This window comes from Adiantum capillus-veneris, chromosome 30 (assembly GCF_014529385.1).
Source record: "Adiantum capillus-veneris isolate H3 chromosome 30, ASM1452938v2, whole genome shotgun sequence".
Classification (NCBI taxonomy): Eukaryota; Viridiplantae; Streptophyta; class Polypodiopsida; order Polypodiales; family Pteridaceae; genus Adiantum; species Adiantum capillus-veneris.
Window position 1 is genome coordinate 55,766,925 of NC_140960.1, and position 25,243 is coordinate 55,792,167.

The following is a 25,243-nucleotide window of genomic DNA, read 5'->3' on the forward strand; positions in this document are numbered from 1 at the left end:
CTTTAGCTTGTCAGGCTGAGACCATCCTACACATACAACACTCTGGAAGGCCAACTATACCACAATCAAGAACCTCACTGCTCTCAACTACACCACCTAGCCACATACACACATACGGAAGGTAACTCGCCTAATCATGCCAGATTCGTACGAAACTTAAGGAACACCATTCCCTCACTAGGATACACCTGTCCCTAAGCTTCTACACTCAAAACCCTCACTCTAAACCCATCTGCGGAAAATGCGTAGGATGACAGAGCTGAATTTTGAAAGTGCCCAAAACTGAAATTTATGAGTACCTATGCGTAGCTTATGTCGCCACGATTCTATAGACTACTAGCACGCAGAAAACAGACATCGTTTGATACACTTACGGCCACAAATAGCTCGTAGATACGTCGGCGTGTGCGCTTCGTCTCGTGTGGAATGCTTGGCGTTGTTACGTAGCTCTCCTCGAGCCTACAACAATGGTGCAGTCGGATCTCCAATGTGTTGAGCTGGCCGGGCGTAGCGAGAGGATAAAGCTCACGCTCACTCTCTTTCTCTCTCACACACAGTAGACGGTAGCGCTAAATTTTGATTATGATAAAAGTCTCCTTACAAAATGACCTAGGTACCTTATATACTAAGGCTACCTTAGGTTTAACCAAAAATGGGGTTGAAAGGGTCAAATGGCTTTGTATTTACAATCTGGAAGCGCCATTGCACCCCGGCTTCTGAAACTAGAATAACTACTCATTACAAATGATATTTATAGCCATAATCCGCAGCATTTCATAACTCGCAAAAGATAAGACTTTGGTACGAAACTTGAGTTATGTTGTGTTGTTGACCCGGCGGTCAACACCAAAGCTCATTGAAATCAGAGAAAGTGAGCAAGCGTATGCTGGAGCAGCTGGCAGCCCGGGAGGATGCAACCTGCTCTGATACCAATTGTTGGAATTAGGGTTGCAGAGAAACACACAACTTGAAGAAGACGAAGGAAGCTCAAGGCACACAATAGAGAGTGTGTTACTTAGTGTGCAATGGAAAGATAGATAGCCCTAGAGTGATGGGCGTATATACAATTCTCGAGGGAAATAACCTCCTAAAGAGGGAAAAGATGCCCCGGCGGTCCTAGTGTGTTCACACACATCACTACCACATGTATATGGTAACAATTTTGTACCAAGGTAGTAAGTAGCATTAATGTTGATATTTGTGATAGTGGGATACTTGAAAACAATGCATACTTGGGGAAAATGTTGGTCAGTATGTATGTCAAGTGTAATGCACCTGTCAGTGTGCAACAAGTCTTTGACGAGGATACTGTGCGAGATGTCATCTTATGGAATGTACTAATTGCAAGATATACCCCAAGCGAGATAGGGCTAGGAAGTTGTGGGATGTTTTCAACTGACGTATAATGAGGGCCTATCTCCAGAAGCAATCACCTACGCGTGCATCTTAAAGGCATGCACATTGTGGCTCTACGCAAGATGCTGATATGGACACAAAATTCATGACATTATTGTTAGTATGAGGCTACTGAAAAGAGATGTCGTGCTCGGCATTGCCTTGGTTAATGCGTATGCAAAATGTGGTGCACTTGAGAAAGCACAAATAATGCTTGAGGAACTTTTTATTTGGAACATATCTTGGCATGCACTACTATTTCAAAAGACTTTCGTGATTTGCAATGCCTTGGTCGATATGTATGCCAAATGTGGTACACTTCAAAAAGCACAAAAAGTTCTTAAGGAGCTTTTTATCCAGAATGTCGTCTCTTGGAATGCGTTGATTGCGGATGCGTGTAACAAGAGCAGACCAAAAAGAGGAAGGCTATTTTCAGTGGATGCAAAGCGAAAGGCTCTCTCTAGATGCAATCACATATGCATGCCTCTTGAAGGGCTGTGGCTCTCCGCAAGATGCTGATATGGGCATAAAAATTCACCTTGATATTATTAGTTAGTGATTGTCGAAAAAAGATGGCGTGCTTGGCAATGCCTTAGTTGGCATGTTTGCTAAATGTGGTACACTTCACACACACACACACACACACACACACACACACACACACACACACACACACACACACACACACACACACACACACACACACACACACACACACACAGATACTAGTAGCGCCTACTTGATTACCGAATTAGAAGAGAGAGAGAGAGCATTTGGCGACTCCCTGCACTCTAATTGGAGTGCAACTCTCTGTAACTTTTAAGGCATGCCCTATAGATTGCAAGTTTATGTATGTTTGTGTGTGAGCCTACAGACAGACTGTACGGCAGATTCAACCTACCCTGAGCGCAATAACATCAAAAGTAGTACAGATAATGGCAAGCATGATAGCAAAAGTGAATGCGACAGTCGATATGTTGGCATAAGTCACAAAAGGGATGACAATGAAAAAACACATACTAATGGCAAGGTGGTAGAACAATGAAAGGAAGGTTTGGAGCTGATCCATCCAAGGTTGTGCTTTGATGCATGCGACCAATACCAAAGGTACACTTATATTCCATATTTTGATTTGTCCTATGTAATCTTGAAAGTACTTAGAATAAAAATTTTAACATATATGCATCCGAGCAATGAATTTACATCATCTTCATTGAAATGATTGTAGATGAAGGTGACAAGGATTGAAGAACTTTTGTGATATCCAACGAAGGGACACTTGGAGAGTACACCATAACGTGGCAATTTAGAATATCATAAGCCGACATAAATCAATGATAATGAATTCTTCCTTGTGTAACTATAGTATTTTTATAATAACAAAGTCCCTCCAACACTGGAGGAGAAGCTTAAGTCCCCCTTCAACACTGGAGGGGATAAAAGTGGCGGGGGAAGGGCACATTCACTACGGTATTATTATAAATGTGGAGAATAGTGCCAACTCCACACCATACACATATATCTTACGTATGGTTTTTTATTTTTTTGATGGACACAAGCATCGCAATGCACAAAATGCATATCTCTCCATCTTTAAAAATAATTGTGTGGAAATTTTCACCTTCGTAGATCTTTTAATACAAAATCTCATTTGTGATGCGAGGTCATAGAGCTCCTGGCAAATGCTCTGAGGAGAGATGCTATGGAGCCATCAGCACAAGCTATGCCATGACGTCAAATTCACGTTACTTTCACTTTTTTAATTCTTACCATTTGCATGTGTCAATCAGGGAAAACTAGTTTCACTAGAATAAATACATACTTAAAGGAGATTTACGCTTCTCCACTCAGTAAGCTAAATCTCTTCCCCAATGGAGAAACATCGTGATGGTAGGTTTGACTGCTTTTACACGCAGCAATTGTGATAAACAACCATCTAATTGTTTCACATGCAGGCTGCGAACATGTTTATAAATTAACTTTTCTACGATTCCACTCTTGTTCAAAGTTCTACACAGATGAGTTCAATTCACTTTATGTGGATGTTCATCATCTGGGCAAGAGAAGGTTTGCCGCTCAAAATTTTGCTTCGCATGGGCGTTAGCCAGTTTCCATATCACATATCTCATGTGAGTGTGTGAAAGAAAATTTAGCTCGTCCACTGATGTGACGACAACCTATTTGTTTGAATATCTTGTAAGGCAAATTCTACTTTTATTCTTCACCACACATGCTTTCTTTATAGATTTTTCACCAAACACGGTGCTAAGCTATAAATATTGACTTGTATTTTATACAATGTTTTGTCAGTAGAATGGCAAGTGAAAATATGGTCTTCCATTGGAAACAGTACTACTTCGGTGCCTGTTTTTTGAAAGAATATGGAGCCCTTTATATCCTTATATTGGTGGTAGTTCTGCGTGGTAGTTTAGTGATGCTTTTGGAGTGTCGATTGGACTTTTTTGCTTTTGGAATGTCGGTTGGACTTTGTCACATTCCATTATAAGGAGATTAGAATTCTAGTTTTTTTTATCATCTCCTCTCTCTCTCTCTCTCACGCACATACCTTGTTGAGGTTCTCGTGCACCCTACCATTATTTGCACATAACAAGATACTTCCACTTCTTCTTCCCAATGTCATCTATACCATAATTGTTGCAACCTAGAGCATCCTATATTTCCATCATCTGCTCTATGCCATCTTGCTACTTTTCCATGAAAAATAATAATAATTTCAACTGCAACACCAACACCATGTACTAGCAAATACACCTCATGTAGCCATATCGTCCTCACAACATCTCTTACAACTTTTAAAAAGAACCAACCTATTCCTTTGTCCCATAGCATCTCTTGCATATAGGTTTAATGAAACTTGGGCGTGCATGAATAGATGTATCAATAGTCTAATGGATCTTTCTGCACTGTTTTCATTCACCTTCTTTCCCTCTTATTGCTTTATTATGAGTAGGTGACATCTTTTTTGTTAAATGTTTATTATTGAGAATCTTTGATAGACCCTCAGAACTTTAATGGTGCTAGGCAACCAAGAAAATTCCACAATGATAGAAAACCACAAGGAACTTATGTCTCTTATGTCCAAAATCCTCCATGCTTGGATGTTTGAATATAGGGAGTTGAGACATTACCACAAAAAATGCCCACAAGTAACTAATAGAGCAATGACGGCAATCAACGTAGACCAAAGATACCACCTTGGCGGACGTAATGGTGGACAAGATAGAGGACAAAGAAGAGTACCTAGGGCCTTTGGAAAAGGTCAAGGAAGGAACACACATGCACATGTAGCCATAGGAGAGCCTCCTCTTGGTGAAGAAAAAGAGAGAGCAATTGTTTATGTAGCTATTGACAACCTTGAACACAATGACAATTTGTTGTTATTCAAACGCTGACCACACATCAAGGTAAAGGCTTCAATATCCTAATCGACTGTGGTAGTATTCATTCCTTTCTCTCTCCAAAATGCTTACAAAAAGTTGAGTCTAAATGAAGAACTAGCTAACCTACGACTGCAGAATTCACTAATGGAAAGATCGTGGTATCTTAACATCTTGCAAGAACCCTTGATTTTGAACTAGAGGGACACTCTACCTCAACTTTCTTTAGAACCCTTCCAATTGAGATGTATGATGTAATTCTTGGAATAGATTGGTTATTTAGGAATTAGGATAACATCCACTATGGCCAAGGAAGTTTGACCTTTAGAGATAGACATGCAAAACTTAGTCAAAGTGCAGGGAAAGAATTAGATTCCAATGATCCAAAGAATTATATTTAGTAATTAGGATAACATCCACTATGGCCAAGGAAGTTTGACCTTTAGAGGTAGACATGCAAAACAAGTCAAAGTGCAGGGATAGAATTAGATTCCAACAATTCAATTAGTTAAAGCAAACCACCTACTCAAGGGTATGAGAGTTGGACAACATATATTTGTGGTCAAATTCAATAAGGTTAATCCAAAGTCAAATGATTCAAAACCTTCATGGCTATATGATAATGTTGATGTTGTCCCAGAGATCTCACCACTTTTCCTCTTGCTTGAGAGTTGACCATGAGTTGGAGATTCTCCCTAGAATTGAACTCATATCAAAGACAAATTTACAAAATGCCCCTACAAGAGGCCATCTAGCTAAAGGAACAACTTCATCAACTTTTAGAACAAGAATTTATTCAACCAAGAAAATCAAGTTTGGGACCACATGTACTCTTCCAAAAGAAGAAAGGTGAAACTCTTCAACTATATGTTAACTATAGAGGACTGAACTAGGTAATCGTTAAAAACAACTATTGTGCACCATGATTACATGGATCCAAGGTCTTTTCAAAGATCTAAGATTGAGTTTTTACCAAATAAGAATAATGAATCAGATATCCAAAGGACAACCTTCAATCCTCGATATAGCCATTTATAGTAATATTGTCATTTGGTCTGATCAATGCATGGGCAACATTCAATGATTGATGTAGGGTAGTTTTAGGCCTTACCTAGATGATTTTTCCTTGTATTCTTTGATGAAATTCTAGCCTACTCAAAACGTAAGGAAGAGCACAAATGTCACCTTAGAAAGGTGCTCGATCTTCTTCAATGACACAACCTACATGCTAAGATGAGCAAATACACATTCTTCTCCCCAAATATCAAATACTTGGGACTTATTGCTTCTCAAGAAGATGTCTCAGTGGACCATGATAAAGTTCAAGACATTGCTGAATGGCCTCAGCTATTAAATGTAAGTAAGCTTAGAGTATTGTTGGAATTAGGGTTGCAGGAAAACACACACCGCTTGAGAAGATGAAGAAGCTCAAGGCACACAACAGAGAGTAGTATTACTTAGTGTGCAATGGAAAGATAATCTAGCCCTAGAGTGATGGACGTATATACAATGCATGTGGGAAAAACCTCCTAGTGAGGAAAAATTTTCTCGACGGTCCTAAGTGTGTTCACACACATCACTTATACCACATATATATGGTAACAAATCCCCCCTGGGAGTGATGCAGTGAACAAGAGTTGGCACATATGTATAGGGAAGTGTCATGCCCCGAGTGCATGATCAATCCACAAAGGGGAGTAAGCCCAAAGCTTTGCGGAAAGCTTCAAACTTCTCATGAGGCAATGCCTTTGTGAAACAAATTTGCAAGGTCGTCCTGTGTTGGCACATAAGCCAAGCTGATCCCTCCTACTTAGAGTCTCTCAATGTGGTAATGCACCTCAATGTGATTTGTGCAAGAATGAAAAATTGGGTTTCTCGCAATTGCCAATGTGCTCTGATTATCAGTGTAGATGATGTTGGCAATGTCATGTCCTACATCCAAATCAGTCGTAAGGCGTCTAAGCCATACATACTCAACTGTAGCTGTGAGGACTGCCGTTTACTCAGCCTCACAATTGGAAGTGACCACAATAGGTTTCTTCTTGCTCAATCATGATATGCATGCACTGCCAAGCATGACACTTGCATGTCAAATCAACAAGCCCAATCTAAGTCCGAAAAAGCATGTAAATTTGGTGGCAATGATCCCCCCTTGGGATGAAACAAGCCAAGATGCAGAGTGCCACTCAAGTAGAAAAAAATACTCTTGATAGACTGCCAATTCTTAGACCCTGGGCTATGCATAAATATGTTGACCTATGAGACTGCGAAGTGAATAACCGGCCTTGTAATGCATACATAAATAAGGCATCCAACAACAATTTGTTAAAGAATGACATCAATAGGATCACCAGCATCATGAATACTCAACTTCAAACCTATTTCCATGGGAGTAGCAATAGGTTTGCCGTCCTCAAGTCTAAACTTACATAGCAATGTCTCTATGTAACTTGTTTGACACAAGGCAATACCACCATCACATTGCTTAAATTGTATGCCTAAGTAATGATGCAACATCCCCAAATCTTTCATCTTGAAAGTAGCATTCAAATCAGCCTTAAATTCAACAATATGTGTCTCATTGGGCCTCGTGATCAACAAATCATCAACATAAAGAATGAAAATGAGAGGTACATCACCCTCATGCTTTACATACAAAGTGCTTTACATACAAAGTGCTTTTTGTTGGACTATTATGAAATCCTTGTTTAACCAAATGAATGACAACTTTCTCATACCAAGCAGGAGGAGATTGCTTCAACCCATACAAAGCTTTCTTACATTTGCATACTTTATATTCCTGCCCTCTAATGACAAAATCGCGAGGCTGTGTTACATAAAATTCTTCAAATATATCACCATTCAAGAAATTAGTAACAATATCTTCTTGATGTACAACCCATCCAAAATGAGCTTCCAATGCACAGTGATCATATGACAAGTGAGAGCAAAAGTTTCTTTGTAATCTATGCCTTCTTGTTATGCGCATAGCCTTTTACAACAAGTCAAGCATTATAGCGATCAATCTCACGATCTGGCTTATGTTTCAACTTGTAAACCCACTTTTAACCAATGGCCTTTTTGGCAGGAGGCAAATCACATAAAGTCCATGTGTCATTTTATATAAGTGCATCATATTCTAATTGCATGGTAGGCATCCAATTTTTTGAATTATGTGCTTCATCAAAAGATAGAGGTTCCTCTACATCACATAAGCTAGAAATAGCCAAAGCCTAACAATCCGATCATAAGATGCATGGCAAGAACCTGAACGAGCACGATTAGACAAAGGTGCATCCAATTTACTATCACGCAATGTATGCACCATCCATTTTGTCATACCTCTAGCTTTCTCATTCTCATTCCTTTCCACATCAAGTACATCATGTACATCTGCATCATAAATAGTTTGATATGAAGCATTTTATGAAACCCCCATAGGCTATACATTTGACTCATTGAAATTTATATTCAAGTTTCCACCACTAGAAAGAGACAATAAATTGTCATAAATATCTTGTGAGCTTACATTATTGTCTCTAGTACATGATAACAAGGACTGAACAGAATTTTCCACAAACACATCTCGTGAAACCAAGATACGCTTTGTTTGCGGATGGTACAACCTGTAACCTTTGCATTCAATACTATAACCAACAAAAATGCATTTAACATCCTTATCATCCAATTTTCTAAGTTGTGTTTGTGGCACCAAAGCATAAGCTAAACAACCAAAAACGGGCATATGATCAATAGAAGGCTTTCTATCATGCCATGCTTCATATAAGCCAAAGCAGATGTGGTAAATATTGATTCTTGACCATAAATCATGCCATCTCCAAAAGCGACCTGTCTTTTCTTTCAGTAACACCATTTTGATGAGTTGTATATGACACTGTACATTGGTGTTTTATCCCATGACTACAACAAAATGAATTACACTCGTGAATATACTCTCCCTCTCGATCTGAACGGAGGGTGTCCATAGTACATTTTGAGACATTTTCAGCCATAGCCAAAAATTGCTTGTAGCACATAAACATCGGACTTAGCTTTAAGAGGATACACACATGCATGCCTACAATAATCATCAATGAAAGTCACGAAGTAAAGGTAACTGCACAAGGACAGGTTTGCATGGGCCCACAAACATCACTATGCACAAGTTGCAATCTGCATGTGCCCCTAACTGAACCATCCTTTGGACATTTCAAACGCTGCATCTTACCTAGAATACAACCTTCACAAACATGCTTCACAAGTGCTTCAAGAGGCGGCAACAAAGCAACCATATCAGATTTTTGCAAACACAGCAAATTGGAAAAATTCAGATGCCCAAAATGTGCATGCCAAAGTTTTGCCTCTGAAACAGTCTTTGAATCCACAACTGCATTTGTAAAATTTTTCCCACACTTGTCATAAAAAGTGATCTTATAGAACTCATGGCATAAAATTCCAGATGCAACAATTCCATGACCAAAACTGAGACCATAAACTATACATCTATCATTCACAAATTTCACAACAAGACCAAGTCTAGCAAGTGCAGATACAAACAAAAGATTCTTTTTTATCCCAGGACATAAAGTGCATCAGCAAGTGTGAAAGAACTACCATTAGCATCAGTTAGCACAATCTTTCCAACTCCCTTGACCGGATAAGATGCATTTTTGGAACAAGTGGTTGTATTCCCATGAGGGACATCCTCGAGAGATGTAAACAAGTCACGATGAGAGGTAATGTGCTTTGTAGCACCACTATCAAAGTACCACACATGTGACTCTGCAACAACTGACATACATGCATCAAGGACAAAAGGATCATAGGTGCACTTTGCACTAAATGCCCACTCTGTATCTACATCAGCATCACGGTCTCCTTTCATCGAAGATTCTACAATAGTTGCATTTACAGTAGAACCTGCCTCTTTCTTCTTGGCCTCTTTTGCATTCAATTTAGGACACTGCTTGATCAAGTGATCATTAGCTTGGCAATAATGGCAATGCATTTTCTTTTTTCCCTTTTCATAAGAATTCCTAGATGAGGTGTTGCCATCAAAAGCATTAGGAACGGGTGATTTGCCACTCGTTGAAGAACCATGAGAAGTGGCTATATTGTTGTTACCACCTTTTCTTTGAGCAGCAATAAAAGAATGTTTAGATGCATGCTGTTTAGCCTTGTTTTTTCTTGAAAGTGACTCTTGCAACAACAATGTGCATAATGCATCAAACTTGACAACATCAAGATCTCCTTGGGTCATAAGTCTCCAAGTACTAGCAAAAGTCTGATAGGAATCTGGCAGCAATGCATCAAGAACATTCAGCACAAGGAATCTATCTGAAATGACTTCCCTTGCAAAAATGATTTGCTCATTACTATCCTTGATACAGTGTCCATGTCATCTTCCTTGTGCATAATCTTTGATTCCAATCTTGGGGGAGTTGTGTGTGGAGCTTCCTGGTCGTGTCTTTTTTCCTGTTCAGGCAGTTCCTCTCTTGGTGGTGTTGACTTTTCTTCTTGTTTCTCTGCTCGCTCTCTTTGGCACTCCTCTCTTTCATAGAAGAATTCTAATCCTACCAGAATATCATGTGGATAGTCAAAGGGATTCTTGGTTTGGTTTTTGAAGCGTTTGGGTGAAGGTTTCCACTTCTTTCAAAGTCTCCTTTGAGCCCCCTTTTGAGCTCAAATGTAGTTGCTTCTCTTTCTACCCTTGCTGCTTTTTATGTAGGCTCTTCTAGTGGTGCAACGGGACGTGGTCGTTTCTTGTTGGGCTCCGCCTCATCCACTTCATATTTCCTTTGCTCCTTGTTTTTCTTTCCAGAGGAGTTTCCTCCTCCTCTTCTTCTTCCTTGTCGCTCTCTGTTGTCTTTGTTGTGACCACAGCTACAGTGGTTGCGTCTTGTTCTGAGACATTAACAAGTCTCTTCCTTAACCTTGTGGCCATTGGTGGTGCTTTCATTTGTACTTCTTCTTCATCTTCTCTTTTGTCTACCAGCCATAAATTTTGTTTTGGTGCTAGTGGTAGGGGTTCAGCCTGGCTGATGGCCTGATATGCTATCCTTGTTAGCACTTTAGGAGCTCCCATGAAAGAAATGTTCTCTGGCTTCTTCACATGTGTGAGGGTGGTATGAATGTAGTGGCTCCCTCTTTCTTGGATTCTTGGTTAAAATCAAAAGAAACTGCATGATTTGGAACAATGTATCGTGGTGGCCGCTTTGTAGTGAAGTGGAAGTGTTGATGGTAGAGTCAAAGTGTTTGCTCTATCTCCTTTTGCTTGAGATCCGAGAAGGATGTGGATCTGCTAGTAAATATACCAATTGTGGACAAGTGGTGGTCTCTCATCGGCTACCTCCTATTGGAAGCTTTAAAGCATCAACAGCTACATGATCTTCTCTGATGTTTACCTGGATTGAGGTGTCATTTAAGTCTGAGATGGTAGCCCGACCTTCTATAGTCGTGTTGTGTAGCAATTCATAGGCTCTCTTGTAGTCCACACCACATGGTTCCATCCCTGTTCCAGCTCAATATAGTCTTTAAGTCCGATCTTTTCCCATAGTGGCCTGATTGCGTCTTCTTTACCCAGGTCATGAGCTTCCTTGGGTAGCATTTGAACTTCTACCTGGTTACCTTGTGCACTTTTGAATATGCCATGGTAAACTATGACATGTTGGCTTTCTAGTTGCTCTTTTGTCAGTCATGTTGTCAGGCCAATGGTAAGACCGGGCAACAGGCCAAGGACTAGGGACTGAATGGCTTAGTACGGCTAGGAGCCAAGGGCCAGGCATGAGTTAAGGGGACCTACTTGCAAGGGCCAAGGGCTATAAGTAGGGAGGTTGGGAGGAGAAACACATGCCAATCCATCTTGTGGCCTTTCACTGGTATCAGAGCTTAGGGGAGGGGAGAGCTATGGAAGACAGGGAAGGACTCTCTCTCTTTAGGGCTCTCTCTCTCTCTCTCTCTAGAATTCAGTATGAGGCATGGCCTCTCTCTCGCTTCGCAGTTTTCTCTCTCCCTCATTTTCATCAGCAAAACATGCATGGTCTTGCATGTGAGTGCAAGACCATGCAGTTTTCTCTCTCCCTCATTTTCATCAGCAGAACATGCATGGTCTTGCATGTGAGTGCAAGCTGTGGTGTGCAAGGCGGCTAAGCAAGAGGGCGGGGGTTCTAGGAACACTACATGTGCAGAAGCTCTTGCTAGGCAGGGGGCCGACCACAACAAGGAGATCATAGGCACGCGGGCAAGCCCGCTTAGCAGGAAGAGAAGGAGACAATCGACTATGTCGACAGTGCCAGGATTTGGGCTCGTTGTCACGCAGCAGCAGGGAGCAACTCCCGTTTCAAGTGCATTTGCATTCGACCTCGGTAGTCGGAGTTGCGTCAAAATCTGCTTTCTGTGCAGGCTTGTCATCACCATGGCTTACTGTGAAGGTATTTTCATACCTTAGGCACCCAAGGTCACCTGATTTGACTCAAATCTCCTAGGATCCATGTACATAATGGGTGATTCCTACCCTACCATAGCATGAGCACCAAGGGGTTCGAGACGCATGCAAGGGCATGCAAGGCATGCGGGCAGCATAGCAGCACCCATGAGTTCAGAAAAGAAACTCATGACGACTGAAGGGCATGTCGGACACTTCTCATCAAGGATCTTGGTATAGCATGCAAGGCACACGACAATCTGTTTCAAATTTAGACATGCATGGCATGGTTGGGGTCATTGAGAACCCTCGACATGCAAATGTTTGTAGATCTATCAGCTTCAACCCAATAATGGCTTCGAGGAAAGCAAGGCTTTTGGTTATCCGCCATCGCCAACAATGTGGAGCCATGACCTTCCCGTCAATAATCTCTTCATATCTGATGGAGATGGCGCTCTAGACATTTCCAATGGCCGGTAAGTACAATAAACTTGAAATTGATGTTTGTTATTCATTTCAATTTTGCAAAAGCTTTTGCATTAGTCAGCACAAGCTCCGAGAACATTGCTTCTGGTGGAAGGGGAGCTTGTTCCAAGAGATGTTTGTCAAGGACAAACGTCAAGGTGTAAGTATGACCGACACTAAGTGCCAACATAGTTGTTTAGCAGTACATGCATGTACAGGCATGGCCTGTGGCTTGAACGATAAACCTCTTACTGTATGGTCAAAGTACATGGCTAGACTGATCATTAACTGCAATTCCAAGCAGCTATCAAGCAACTAGCTCGGGCTTGACTTCTAGGCCAGTTGTCTGCCATTCATGCAATCAGGCAAGCGTGATTTGACATCATGGGAGCAAGGCTCCATCTAAAAATCCTCAGAATACTAGTAATCACACCAAGCAAATACAAGGTACATCTCTTGCAAGTATTTTTTTTTGTTTTTCACTACAGTGTACAATTCACCAAGGTTGATTATCTGTGAATGATCGACACGGTTGACTTTCTTTTGCTATGACATCTGTTTGTTAGCATAAATATCCTTTGACTATGAGCTCTTAGGAACTCCATAAGTTGTTAAGGGAAGCAAGGCTTCCAGTTCAGCATCTTGCATTGAGATTTTCCCGTCTTGCTTATGCTATGAGCATAAAAACTTGGAGGAATTTGTCAGTTTTGTCTACGTGTTATTTCATTACATGCAAAGAGGGCATATACAATATACGCGACAACTCTCTCTCGCACAGCAGCTATGGCTATGAGCCATCTTCCAACGAGTTTGTCCTTCAAAATTTCAAGACAACTAGTTACAGCAAGATGACCAGTTTAGACAATTTTAAGTTTTGCTTGTTTTTCCATGTTTTCACATTTATTTTGGAAAATAGTATATGTTGTGCAAAGCAAAGTGCTTTGCCAGTTTCACGTGAAGCAAGGCTTCTAACATGTACACTGATATAACCCATTGACTTCAAAACAAGGGCATTTGTATACATGTTTGCAATACTGGTAAAATACGAATATCTGCTCCAATTTTATGTGTGGCAACATCAAGTTAGGACGTCTGCCTAGTAGTACAGGCTACTGTGCACGGCACTTTTGTTTCGGGTCTCATGTTTGAGGCCATCACTCTCAGCAAGGGCTTACAATTCTGCATGCAAGACATGCTAGCTAGGTGGATTCAATTCTACCGCCTCATGAATTACGCTTCCGCTATCACACTAGCAACTCTGTCAAGGACACGATAAGTGATGGATTGTTTCGCACGATTTTTGGTTGCTGTCAACACACAAAAACACTAAAAGGAACCTAAATCTAGGACTTATTTCATAGGCAAGGTGCCTTATCTAAGTCATCCTTGTATCGTCACGACCTCTCCAAGATCGTTGGGTCAAGATGCGACTCGTGTTCTCTGTTACCTCTCTTGATGAGAGCGTCATGTTGCATACTTATAAGATAAGCTGCAAGCTAGGCATAAGATGCGTAAGAGCACGCAGATTGGGTACACACTCCAACAACTTAAGGAAAGTTCCTCAGCCCAACATGATCTCTTTCTTATTTCTCTTGAAAAATAATGACAAATTTCTAAGAAGCTTTTGACACATGTTTTGCTCGTGAGTCAGCGCCAAGGTGCTCTAACTCTCAGCTAGATAGTTGCCAAGATGTCACCTTAATTATTCTTCATCGACTCATTGATTGAACACTAATTTGTTATTGGCATAAGTGCTATGAGCCACAAAGACTAAGAGCCATTGTCAGACCTAGGGTAGGACACAAATGTTGGCATTTCCTAGGTGATTGCTCTCCAGCTTGAACAAATCTACCTAGTGGAGTCCCCATCGATGTTAATGACCCAACGAGAGTCTTGCCATTACAAATGTTTTGGATGTTCTATTAGCACTACATGTTTTCTTTAGTGTCAAAATCGAGTTGAGCTTTTGATACTCTTCAACTCACATCAATTGATCTATACCATAGAGTCTAGAGGCAGCAAAAACAGTTGAAATAGCATGGATGTTCATAAGAGCTAGACATCTCACTTGTGTGGATCTCTTCGTATAGCACTACGAGTGTCTATGGAAGCACATTTTTGGGGTAAGACCCAACGGGTGATCACTAAATAACCCCATTGGCATTGAGGATCACAATTTGATCTATTCCAGTTATACTTTCAAGGAAAGAAGTCCACAATCTACCACGGGGTAGTGGACAAACTCAACTTTTCAAGTTGATTCCGATCATTTTTGTACACGATCGACTATGTTGATTATCGTTACCTGCTAGTTGAGCAGTTTCTAACCAACGGGTTTGGATTGCAAAGGCAACACCCAGGGTTACAAGTTTCAATCTCTTTGTCTTTGTCAAGGGGATGTTTAAGCTATAAGTCTTTCATCCAGCTTGCTCTTTAGCCACATGACAAGGTCATGTAAGAGCATAGCCTTTTGAGAAAGTGTTGTCACTTTCGCTCTTCACTATTCATCAAGATACCATGATAGGTTTGATTCTTGTTGAAACAATTACAGAACTACATGGTAGGGTTTTGTCTGGCACATGTTGTCACATGGGATACAACATGGTCTAGGAACTCAAGGAGTTCGGTTTAGCTAGTGTGGAGCAAGTCTATGAGGGTCCTTCTCACTCACGTCGCAGAATGTTTACAGTTACCTCCACACACAAGTACATCTTGTACTTAATGGATGTCACTTTTCTTGACATCCTCATTTGCAAAATATTCCACATGTGGAGAATATGAGTCTCTAGGACTGACACTGATGCCAATTCCTAATGATGTGTTGTAATGATGTCCCTAGGTGCTGGTCGCATCTGTTTGTTAGACCATTTGGAGCACATAGTATCGGGAACACTTTCAATGGCCAGAAATTATCAGCTACTAAGTACAGACTTGTTGAGATTACAAGCGCTATGAAACAACCAAGTAATGGATGGTTGTTTCTGCGTATATCCAAGTATGCTATGCTAATGAGAATGTCTCACGGTTGGTACCTAGGTGTGACTGCGTTTTCACATTCTATTATGGCCCAACTTATGTTGCACGGCTTTCACGTCGGTATCGTGGAAAGTCTCATCATGAAATTGCGGTTTGAATTTGTTTGTGTTAAATGGATGCACACTAGGTGTTATGGGCCCTAGTGTTTAACGCAGATTTGTTCGAAGCGGCATGCAAATTCATGGACTTTATTGTTTCTGCTTCCAGTGCAACCTCTCTAGTGGATTTAGTATGAGTTCACACTCGGCCATATACGATAATGGTTTAGTATGGGTGTCTGGGATTGGATGATCTAAACTCTATGAGTTTACTTCGCTCAAATTCACATCATGTATCCGACTGGAAGCTCACTTGGTTAGTCGTAGGTTATCATCAGTCACGGAAGACTGTCTTTAATTGATTGTAGAAAGCACCTCACTCTTATTCTCTGCTATTCATCCCGCGTTGGATGGACAGTTTACAAGCATTCTATTTAGTACTAAAGGATATGCTAAGTGTATATGTTAGTAAACCACGCTAAAGGATATGTTAAGTGCATACGTTAGCATGAAGCGACACAACTGGATCAATTACCTTTCTGGTTTGGAGTTTGCTTCATATGATGAAAGGCATATGGCGACTAGTTTTAGTCTCTGCCTATTATTCTCAAGTTCTCAACCTTCATCATCAGTTTGATGAGGTTGGTTGTTGTTAAGAAACAACAGCAAGTCAAGGACTTGGTTGCTGCTGTTAGGAGTTTTTTGGAAGAAGTGATTGCACAAATGTACATACACATGCATGGTGCATCGAATAAAGGATTGCCCATTTTTCAGAGCTAGGTGGTTGCGTGGGGCCCACATGTGTACAGGTAGGACAGCGTGTACATAGTACATTGATTTTCATTATCACCAGTACCAGTGTGTTTTTCTATAATAATGACGAGTTGGTAGCACATAAAACTTCTTGAGGAAAGCTATCCGCGGGCCGACGACATGTGGTAAGCAAGTGCATCAGATGGCATCTAGTGGTGTCAGGAGGTCGAATGGGGTCAATACTTGCACGTGCGTAAGCGAGGACACAACGTGGGTGTTTTCTTGTGATGATTATGCAGAAAGGTTATCATGAGGACTATATTTGGGGGTCACTTCACGTGGTTGCAGGATGCATTATTGGAAAAAGTTGAGTGCCAGGTGTGCAGATGGATGTAGAAGGGTGACAAAAATGCACTGTGTGGCCAGTTTTTGGCCTGTTCGGGGTCCGTTTGAGGTCAATCAAAAGGCCAAACGTTCCCAAGGATAAAGTGAAGTGTGGACACTGAAAAATCCGAGAAAAAAACCAGCAAAGTGTGGAGAGAACATCCGTAACTCAGTTTTTGCTGTTTTTAGAGCCAGTTTTGGCCATAAACTACTCATCCGAGGTTGGATTTCAACACTTTGATATTGTAGACTGAGATTTTTGGCTGCTCCAGACGCAATGGTGCTATCCATTTTGCCGAATTTCTCAGTTTTACATGCTATTTTGGCTGTGCAAGTTTCTCTTGTGAGCGAAGCCTCTGTTCAAATTTGTGAGTGTATTTGGCATATTTCATCCATATTGTGTGAGCTATTTGCCCCATTGGTGTTGGCCCAAGCTCAATTGTATCTAAACATCAGAAATCTTCCTCTTTTGAGCTGAGTTTTTTGGATGTGTATGTGTGTGTGTCTCTCTGTGTTGAGTGGGCAAATGGATAGTCTCTCTCCTCTTACTCCATCGGTGTGTTCCTGTCTCGGCCAGGTGGGTTGTGTAAGCCGAGTGGTGCCCCATAATGTGTGTGTATCATCCCAAGAGTGTGTGTCGGGTGATTGTAGAGGCGTTGTGTGTGTTTCCATCCCGCTCACATTCTTTTGGCATCCCCACGGAGGATCTTCTTCGAGTACCTTCATCTTCGGGAGTGCAGATTACAGGTTATAGGTTACAGGGACATGTACAGGTACAGGTGATTCACACAAGTACAGGTAGTTGGAGTAGAGTGATACACTGGCAAGTCGAAGTCACTTGTAGTTGCCGTGGGTATGCATCATTTGGTGCATGTTTGAGCGCATTGTCTGGTATTGTACGTTACTTGTGGATACTACCATTGTACGCCTTTGTGTAGCCATACTTGGTTTTATTTGGTAGTGCCAACCATTTTTGAGACTTGGTCTGGAAGATAGTCATTTCTGAGACTTGACTATACGAGATTTGCATAAGCTTTCTGAGAGGGTCGATAGCGTGAGGTTTTATTGAGCTCAGATCCTCAAATGTGAGATCCTTTCGGTGATACAGGTGGCTGGATCACCCTTTTCGTGACCTCGCCATAGGCTATGTACTAGTGATTTCTACTTGATGCTCAGGTTTTATTGTTGGCAGGTTATGCATACATATACAGTCTATATTTTGGGTTCTTACTGCTCTACTTCTGGGGAAACTCTGCCAAAATTTTTTCAAGTTGTGATGGCTAGTTTTTTGGTCTTTTGAACCATTTATGTTGTTATGCTGCTGAAATTCTGGCAAAATCAGAGGATAAGTCAAGTGTGCCTTCTTGAGAGCTGCATGGTTGGCTTTAATGGATGATCAAAACGGACCTCAATTCACTTCTTTTCATTTAACACAAAGAATCCAGATAAATGTTCATGTGTCCAGGAAGGTTTTTTTCCAGCAGCGCATAGTTTTTATGTTCGGGCCAAGAAGATTAAGAGAGATATTGGAATCCCCTTTTCCTGTTGTAATTCCGATGATTAACTATGAAAACTCATTTGATGTGCATGTGTTTGTCCTTATCTAAAGATGAGCTCCATTGAAGTTTTTGGGGATTGAGTCAGTAAAAAGGTTTGGGTTCTTGCACCTGTGTTAAAAGGGATTCTCAAAGTATCAAAACTTGGGTAGCCATGGCTTTCTCTTATCCGGAGTTTCATGGAAGAAGTCATGAAGATGTGGAAGAATTTTTGAAAAAGATAGAGGTTGCCTGCATTAGCAATCAGATTCATGATCTAGCACAGATGTTACGTCTTCTCCAAATTCGTTTGAAGAGTGATGCACGAGTTTGGTCCAAATCATTTGAAGAGGAGTTGTGTGTGGCCGATCCACCTGTGAGATTAAGTTGGGAATTTACGACATGGATTGGAAGTGGAGTTTGTGAAGACAGAAGATCCTGACAAAGTGTGGCAAGAAGTACAGGGTTGGTGCAAAGGGAAGGTGAACCAGTAGATGCGTACATACGTAAGTTTTCAATGGCATGGGAGCGGATGTGCAAGGCCTTAGTACCACAAGTACCTCCACCTGACATGATGAAGAAGGACATGTTCTTGGCTGGTCTTTGGGAGAATATACGTTGGAGAGTGGAGCTAAAGAAGCCTAGGACATATGAAGATGCACTAGATGTAGCGAGGAACAAAGAGTGGAAGCTGAGAAGAATGAGCCAGCTAGGAGTAGAGTCTTTGCCTAGGAGGCCTGAGTTTCAACCTATGGATTCTTTGCAAGGTCGCATACTAGGGGTTCATCATGAACGAATGGTTTTTGTTACTCCTCGGGTTATGCCAGCAGTGGTCACTACATCAGTGCAAGATGATGGGCTAAGGCAAGACATGAGGCAAGTGGTAGATTTAAGGAAGAATCTCAGCCTAAACATGCTAGGTAATGTGGGAAATAATCGAGGTCGGGGGAGGTTTGCAAATCAGCCAGGAGGTGAAGAAAGACCCAGGAATGGTGTTGGACAAATCCATGGTAGAGTCTAGAGGCAGACGCCCACATGTTATAATTGCGGAGAGTTGGGCCACATTAGCCCGCAATGTGATAAGCCACCAAGGATGGGGGGAGACATGTATCCATTGCCAAGACAGGTCTTAACTAGGTTAAATGATTATGACATTGAGAGTAAGGGAGAAGAAGGAACCAATGGATTAACCCAAGAACAATCCAATAGAAAGCACATTGTATGTAAAGCGTGAGGGTGATGTACTTCTCATTGGGGTTCTTTATGTGGATGATTTGTTGATCACTGGACCAAATGAGAGACATATTGCTGAATTTAAGGTTGATTTGAATTCTACTTTCAAGATGAAAGATTTGGGACTGTTGCATCATTACTTGGGTATACAGTTTAAGCAGTGTGATGGTGGTATTGCCTTGTGTCAGAAAAGTTACATAGAGACATTGCTATGCAAGTTTGGACTTGAGGATTGCAAATTTATTGCCACTCCTATGAAAATAGATTTGAAATTGAGTCTTCATGATGCTGGTGATCCTGCAGATGTCACTCTTTACCAAACTGTTGTTGGATGCCTTTCTCATTCTAGTTAAGATAACCTTTACCACATCCAACATTGCACGGCTATTTGTTAAGGAGAATTTTCAAATTGCACAAATTTTCTCAAATGGATTGTAAGTGATCAAGATATCAAGTTCACCTTAAAAAACTTTAATATTGCATACCATCCCGAATCGAATGGGCAAACAAAATGGGTCAAGTCATTGAAGATATTCTTATACCTTAATAAAGTAGGGAGCCTAAGCAATGGATTCAATTTCTACCTCCAATGGAGTATGGTTACAATGCTTCACACCATCAAAGCATTTGGGTGACCCATTTTGTGCCCTATATGGAATGTCTCTCTCCAGACAACTTTTCATATCCTAAGAGGATGCTCAAAGAGATGGAAAACCAAACTAAGGTTATCAGAAAAGATATCCAAGCAGCTCAAGATCGAGAAAAGCAATATTTTGATGGCGTAGGTCTGTCACTTTTTAAAAAATGTATCATATCCCCATGTAAGTCAACCGATAAGAATTATTAGTACTCAAAAATGTATAACACTTGTTCATTTGAAATTACAATGTGGTGAGAGGTGTCTTGACCCGAAAAAGGCTTCACGAGTCAAAAAACATGAAAAATTTGAACATCTCACATTGAAAGGAATGCCAACTACTTTAAGACTTTAAAAATAATCCTTGAAATGGTACATGCTAGAGCAAAAATGAAAGGTACGGAAAAATATGTGTTATTTTTTGCACTTTCAAGTTGACATGCCAAAAAGTGGAGAACTCATATTGCACAATTTTAAAGTATATTTGAGGCCATCCATGATGTATCAAACATGAGACAGATGGTTGGTCTCATTTTTGAATGTTTTATATCCTGAATGTTGCACTTGTATCTAAGAATTTGCAAGAAATGTAGCATAATTATTACAGCTTTCAAGTTGCCATGCCAAAAAGTGGAGAACTCATATTGCACAATTTTAGTGTATATTTGAGGCAATCCATGATGTATCAAATAGGAGTCAGATGTTTGGTCTAATTTTTGAATGTTTTATATCCAGAATGTTGCACTTGTATCTAAGAATTTGCAAGAAATGTAGCAAAATTATTACAGCTTAAAAAAATATGACAAAAAATTAGATTTGACTACTACACTTGTTAAAAGCAAGCCTAACAAAAGTATTGTGTGACGAAACAATAGAAGCCTACTCATTTCTCAAGATATCTCACTAGAATAGAAAACATAAATATAAGCCCTCATGTTTGTTTTTCTTTAAATAAACCTCCAAAAGTCTGATTATAAGCAATTGACTCTAACAAATCAAGGGACAAAACTAAGGGGGAAGTGGAAATTCTTCCTCCTCATTTTCTGATTCTAGAACATGTTCTTCCTCTACACATGGTAGACTAGAGTGGGAGCTACCCCCTCAACTTCTGCGTGGGGATGGAAATGGAGGGAGCTTTTTCAAATTTTGATCAACTAACCAATTTCAAAAAAAAAAAAGCTCTCTTTGCTCCAAAAGTAGTTTTTTGGAGCGAGCTTTTTTTTATAATCCCTCTCTCTTCTCTCTCTCTCTCTCTCTCTCTCTCTCTATATATATATATATATATATATATATCTATGTGTGTGTGTATCTTCCTCTCTCCCCCATTCTTTCTCTCTCTCTCTCTCTCTCTCTCTCTCTCTCTCTCTCTCTCATGTACTAGTGGGAAGTAGGGCCCACTTGTACATCCCAGCTAGCATCGTGCCAGCATCCTTAGTGCCATCAAAATCTTTGAAAGTGAAGGCTTTTCAGCTAATTTTGTTTGACCCAGGTAGTATGCATGATGTGATTAGTGACTCTCTTATCGAAAGAACCCGCTTGTAGGTTAGCAAGACATTTCCTTTAAGGGTGTCGGGCTTTGCTCCCAATATGGACTGTCTCATCACGCAAGAGTGCTTTGATGTTTTGTTCAGTGTTCAACACTTGTCCTTCCGTAGGAAATTTGTAGTATCTCCTCTTTCAGGATGTGATATGTTTTTAGGCATTCGATGGTTTCGTGAGCATAACCCTCTCATTGAATGGGCAGCTAATATGTTCACTTTCAATGCTAAAAGTGACTCTCCCATTGTCATTCGTGGGGAGCAAGTTGTTCACTCTTCATCTCTCATTTCTAATGTGCAAGCGAAGATTGAAAAGAGAGAGAGAGAGAGAGAGAGAGAGAGAGAGAAGGTGTGTAAAAGTACGTTGTTGCACGCTAATTGCATTGCAGAGGTCAAAGTGTTGAAAGCATGCAAAAACTCCATACAACACACGCGAGTGTTGGCATCTGTAGAAGGGAGATAGACGTTTATACTGATGTGAGTGCCCAGCTTGCTGGCCTCGCCTTGCACTTTTAGCAACAGGGGGTGATTCAACCATGGTGATTCTCCTGTTTGCACGTCGTCCTAGCCCAGCCCACACTGTAACACGATGGGGTAGGTAGCAGCTATCGTCCCCCCCTCTTTGCAGATGGTGAAGTTGGGGGTCAACTCTATAGGGCCGGAGTTTTTGTTGTTAACTAGGGCGTCTACCCATGGAATTTCTATGTCCTCGTAAACATAGCATAGCAATGAGTTGTTCAGCTCATTGACCACCTTCACACGCACCAACTGTGCGTCCTCATTGTAGAAGGGGAACTCATTGTTGTGGTAGTCTTCGTCTATGATGTCCTCGTCGTTGAGGAAGGTTCTCCACCTTTGCCACAAATGATTGATCTGTGCATGGTGGCCGCTGTAAAAGGAAGTCTCTCGAGCGGCGGCGTAGAAAGAGCCCATGTCTTTCAGCCCGACAGAGCTCTTATGGCTCACCCAGATGTGCACGTTGTTGTGAGGCATTAGTTCCACAAAGCCGCCGTTGGGCATTCGGGGATCTCCTTGCCTGTATCGCAAGCCTAAGAAGCCTTCTTGATTGGAGGAGTCACCCACAACCATGCGATAGAAGGTGTAGTCTTTCTCATGCAGCTATTGCTCGTGCAGGTGATCCTCCACATCTGGGTTGTTGATGCGGGCGGTGGCATTAGGACCCCTATGGAGAGGGTCATGCTTGGAGATTACAAGCAGATCGTTGTAGGAGTCATAGATTCAGGGGATGGAGGTGGCGTTGTGGAATTCATAGTTCTAAATGGGGACTTCTCTCCGCATTCAGGCATCGGCATTATTAAGAATAATGGCTACATAGGTGGTATCTCCTATAGTGGGAGGGAAGAGTGTTTTTGAATGTCCCTTGGACAGTAGAAAAGAAGATGAGTGTACAAAGGCATGACACTTACAGAGGGTGTGTTTCTCTCATCCACAATTTCATGTCTTTGTGGTAAGTGGCTCTTAAGGTAGGCTCATTATGCCAAGTGATCCCATCCTCATCAATCAATCTTTCAATGCTCCAAATTTATATAATTACAATGACCATTTTAAAACCTGATACATAATTTCACTCATTTAAGAGAGAGAAAGAGAGAGAGAGGAGAGGAGGGGAGGGAGGGTAATACAATTTTTTTTTTGGGAGGGGGGGAGAGAGAGATAAAGAAAGAAGGGGGATATATATATATATAAATAAAGAGAGAGAGAGAGAGAGAGGGAGAGATTTTTAAAAAAGCTCGCTCCAAAACGAGTTTTTTTTTTTAAAAAAAAATTGGTCAGTTAAAATTTGAAAAAAGCTCCCTTCAAAGCTTGAGTTAGGTCTTCGAGCGAGCTCAATGGAGCGAGCTTTTTTTTTTTGGGCCGCCCTCCCTAACTCTCCTTCCTCCTCTTGCCGCCCATGTGCCTCCTCCCCTCCACTTGCTTCTCCTCCTCCAACATCCTCCGTCCCCTCCACCTTCTTCCTCCATCTCCTCCTCTGGCCGCCATCCTCCTCCTCCTTACTCATCCCTCTCTTCTACCTCATTCCTCCCTCTCTCTTTTCTTTTTCTCTCTCTCTCTCTCTCTCTCTCTATGTCTCTCTCTTTCCTCTTTCCTCTCTCTCTATCTCTCTCTGTGTCGAAGCATATGCTCTGACCATTGTTCCAAATGCCGAGACACCGAAGCCAATAAATAAGGAAGTCATGTTGGAGGGACCAAGCGGTAAAGTTTGGCCTGTTAGTATCTGCGGCATGAAAGTAACGAATATGGGATTCAAGATGGGTTGGTGAAAGTTTGCTGCTGATCATCAGCTTGCACAAGGTGATGTGCTTTTTTTTAAAATTGATGTCAAAGTCTCACTTCAAGGTCAAGACATTTGGCAAGGATGGGTTATTGAAGGATTTAGTCCTCAAGAAAGAAAAGGAGGGAAAGGCATCCCTGCTGTTCAGGGAAATGCACATGGAAGGCATGAATTCAAACAAGAGAAATTCCATGATGAGGTTGCCAAGCAGGGATTCTTAAGATATATATTAGAATCGCGAGGGGTGGTGCAGCTCGGAGACAAGAGACACAAACGTCTTTTTTTGTGTGCTTCCTTGACCGTTTGCTTGAGAGAGAGAGAGAGAGAGAGAGAGAGAGAGAGAGTGTTGGGGAGAGAGACATGTGTGTGTGTGTGTGAGAGAGAGAGAGAGAGAGAGAGAGAGAGAGAGAGAGAGATGTGTGTGTGTGTGTGTGTGTGAGAGAGAGAGAGAGAGAGAGAGAGAGAGAGAGAGAGAGGAGGTCCTTGAGTAGCCCACTAGAAGGAAGAGTGGGAGGAGAACCGATGGCAATGGGCGGTGATGGTAGGAGGAGGAGTGGCAGATGGTGGTAGTGAGCTAACATCACCAACCACCGGTGGTGGATTAGGGTGTTGGTTGTCATGGGTGGTAAGGGGCGGCAATGGGAGGTAGAGGTGGTGAAAAAAAAAAAAAGCTCGTTCTAAAGCTCGCTCCGTTGAGCTCGTTCCATAACCACCCACTCAAAGCTTCTTCCAAAAGCTCTCTCAAAACCTCTGACTCCTTTCGCATCAATAATCATTGGATCCATATAAACCTCAAGCGCTCGGCAAACTGCATGCCCCTATCAAGGCCTAAGAGAGTTTGAGGCTCTCCTAATGCATCAACCACCCTTGGGTTTGTGTCCGGTTTCTTCATTCCCACCTCTTAGAACTCATTTCACGTAATGAAATGTGTGTTGAATGAATCTTATTTGCAAAGGATCAAACTCAATAGCAACAACATTTCTTCCTCTTTAGGTAGCACTAACGGTCGTTGTACCTCGAAATATGAACACAATTTTGATTCTAAATGCAATATAGTAATAAAATTCTTTTGGTTGCAATAAGACACTAGTATCCAAAATACAAAGAGAGCTGGG

At 41.3% G+C, this 25,243-nt stretch overlaps 1 pseudogene; it reads right to left on the bottom strand.

Moving 5' to 3' along the window:
• Positions 1-22,399: 22,399 nt before the first annotated feature.
• On the bottom strand, positions 22,400-24,080 carry LOC147417994 (polyphenol oxidase, chloroplastic-like; annotated as a pseudogene).
• Positions 24,081-25,243: the final 1,163 nt, after the last annotated feature.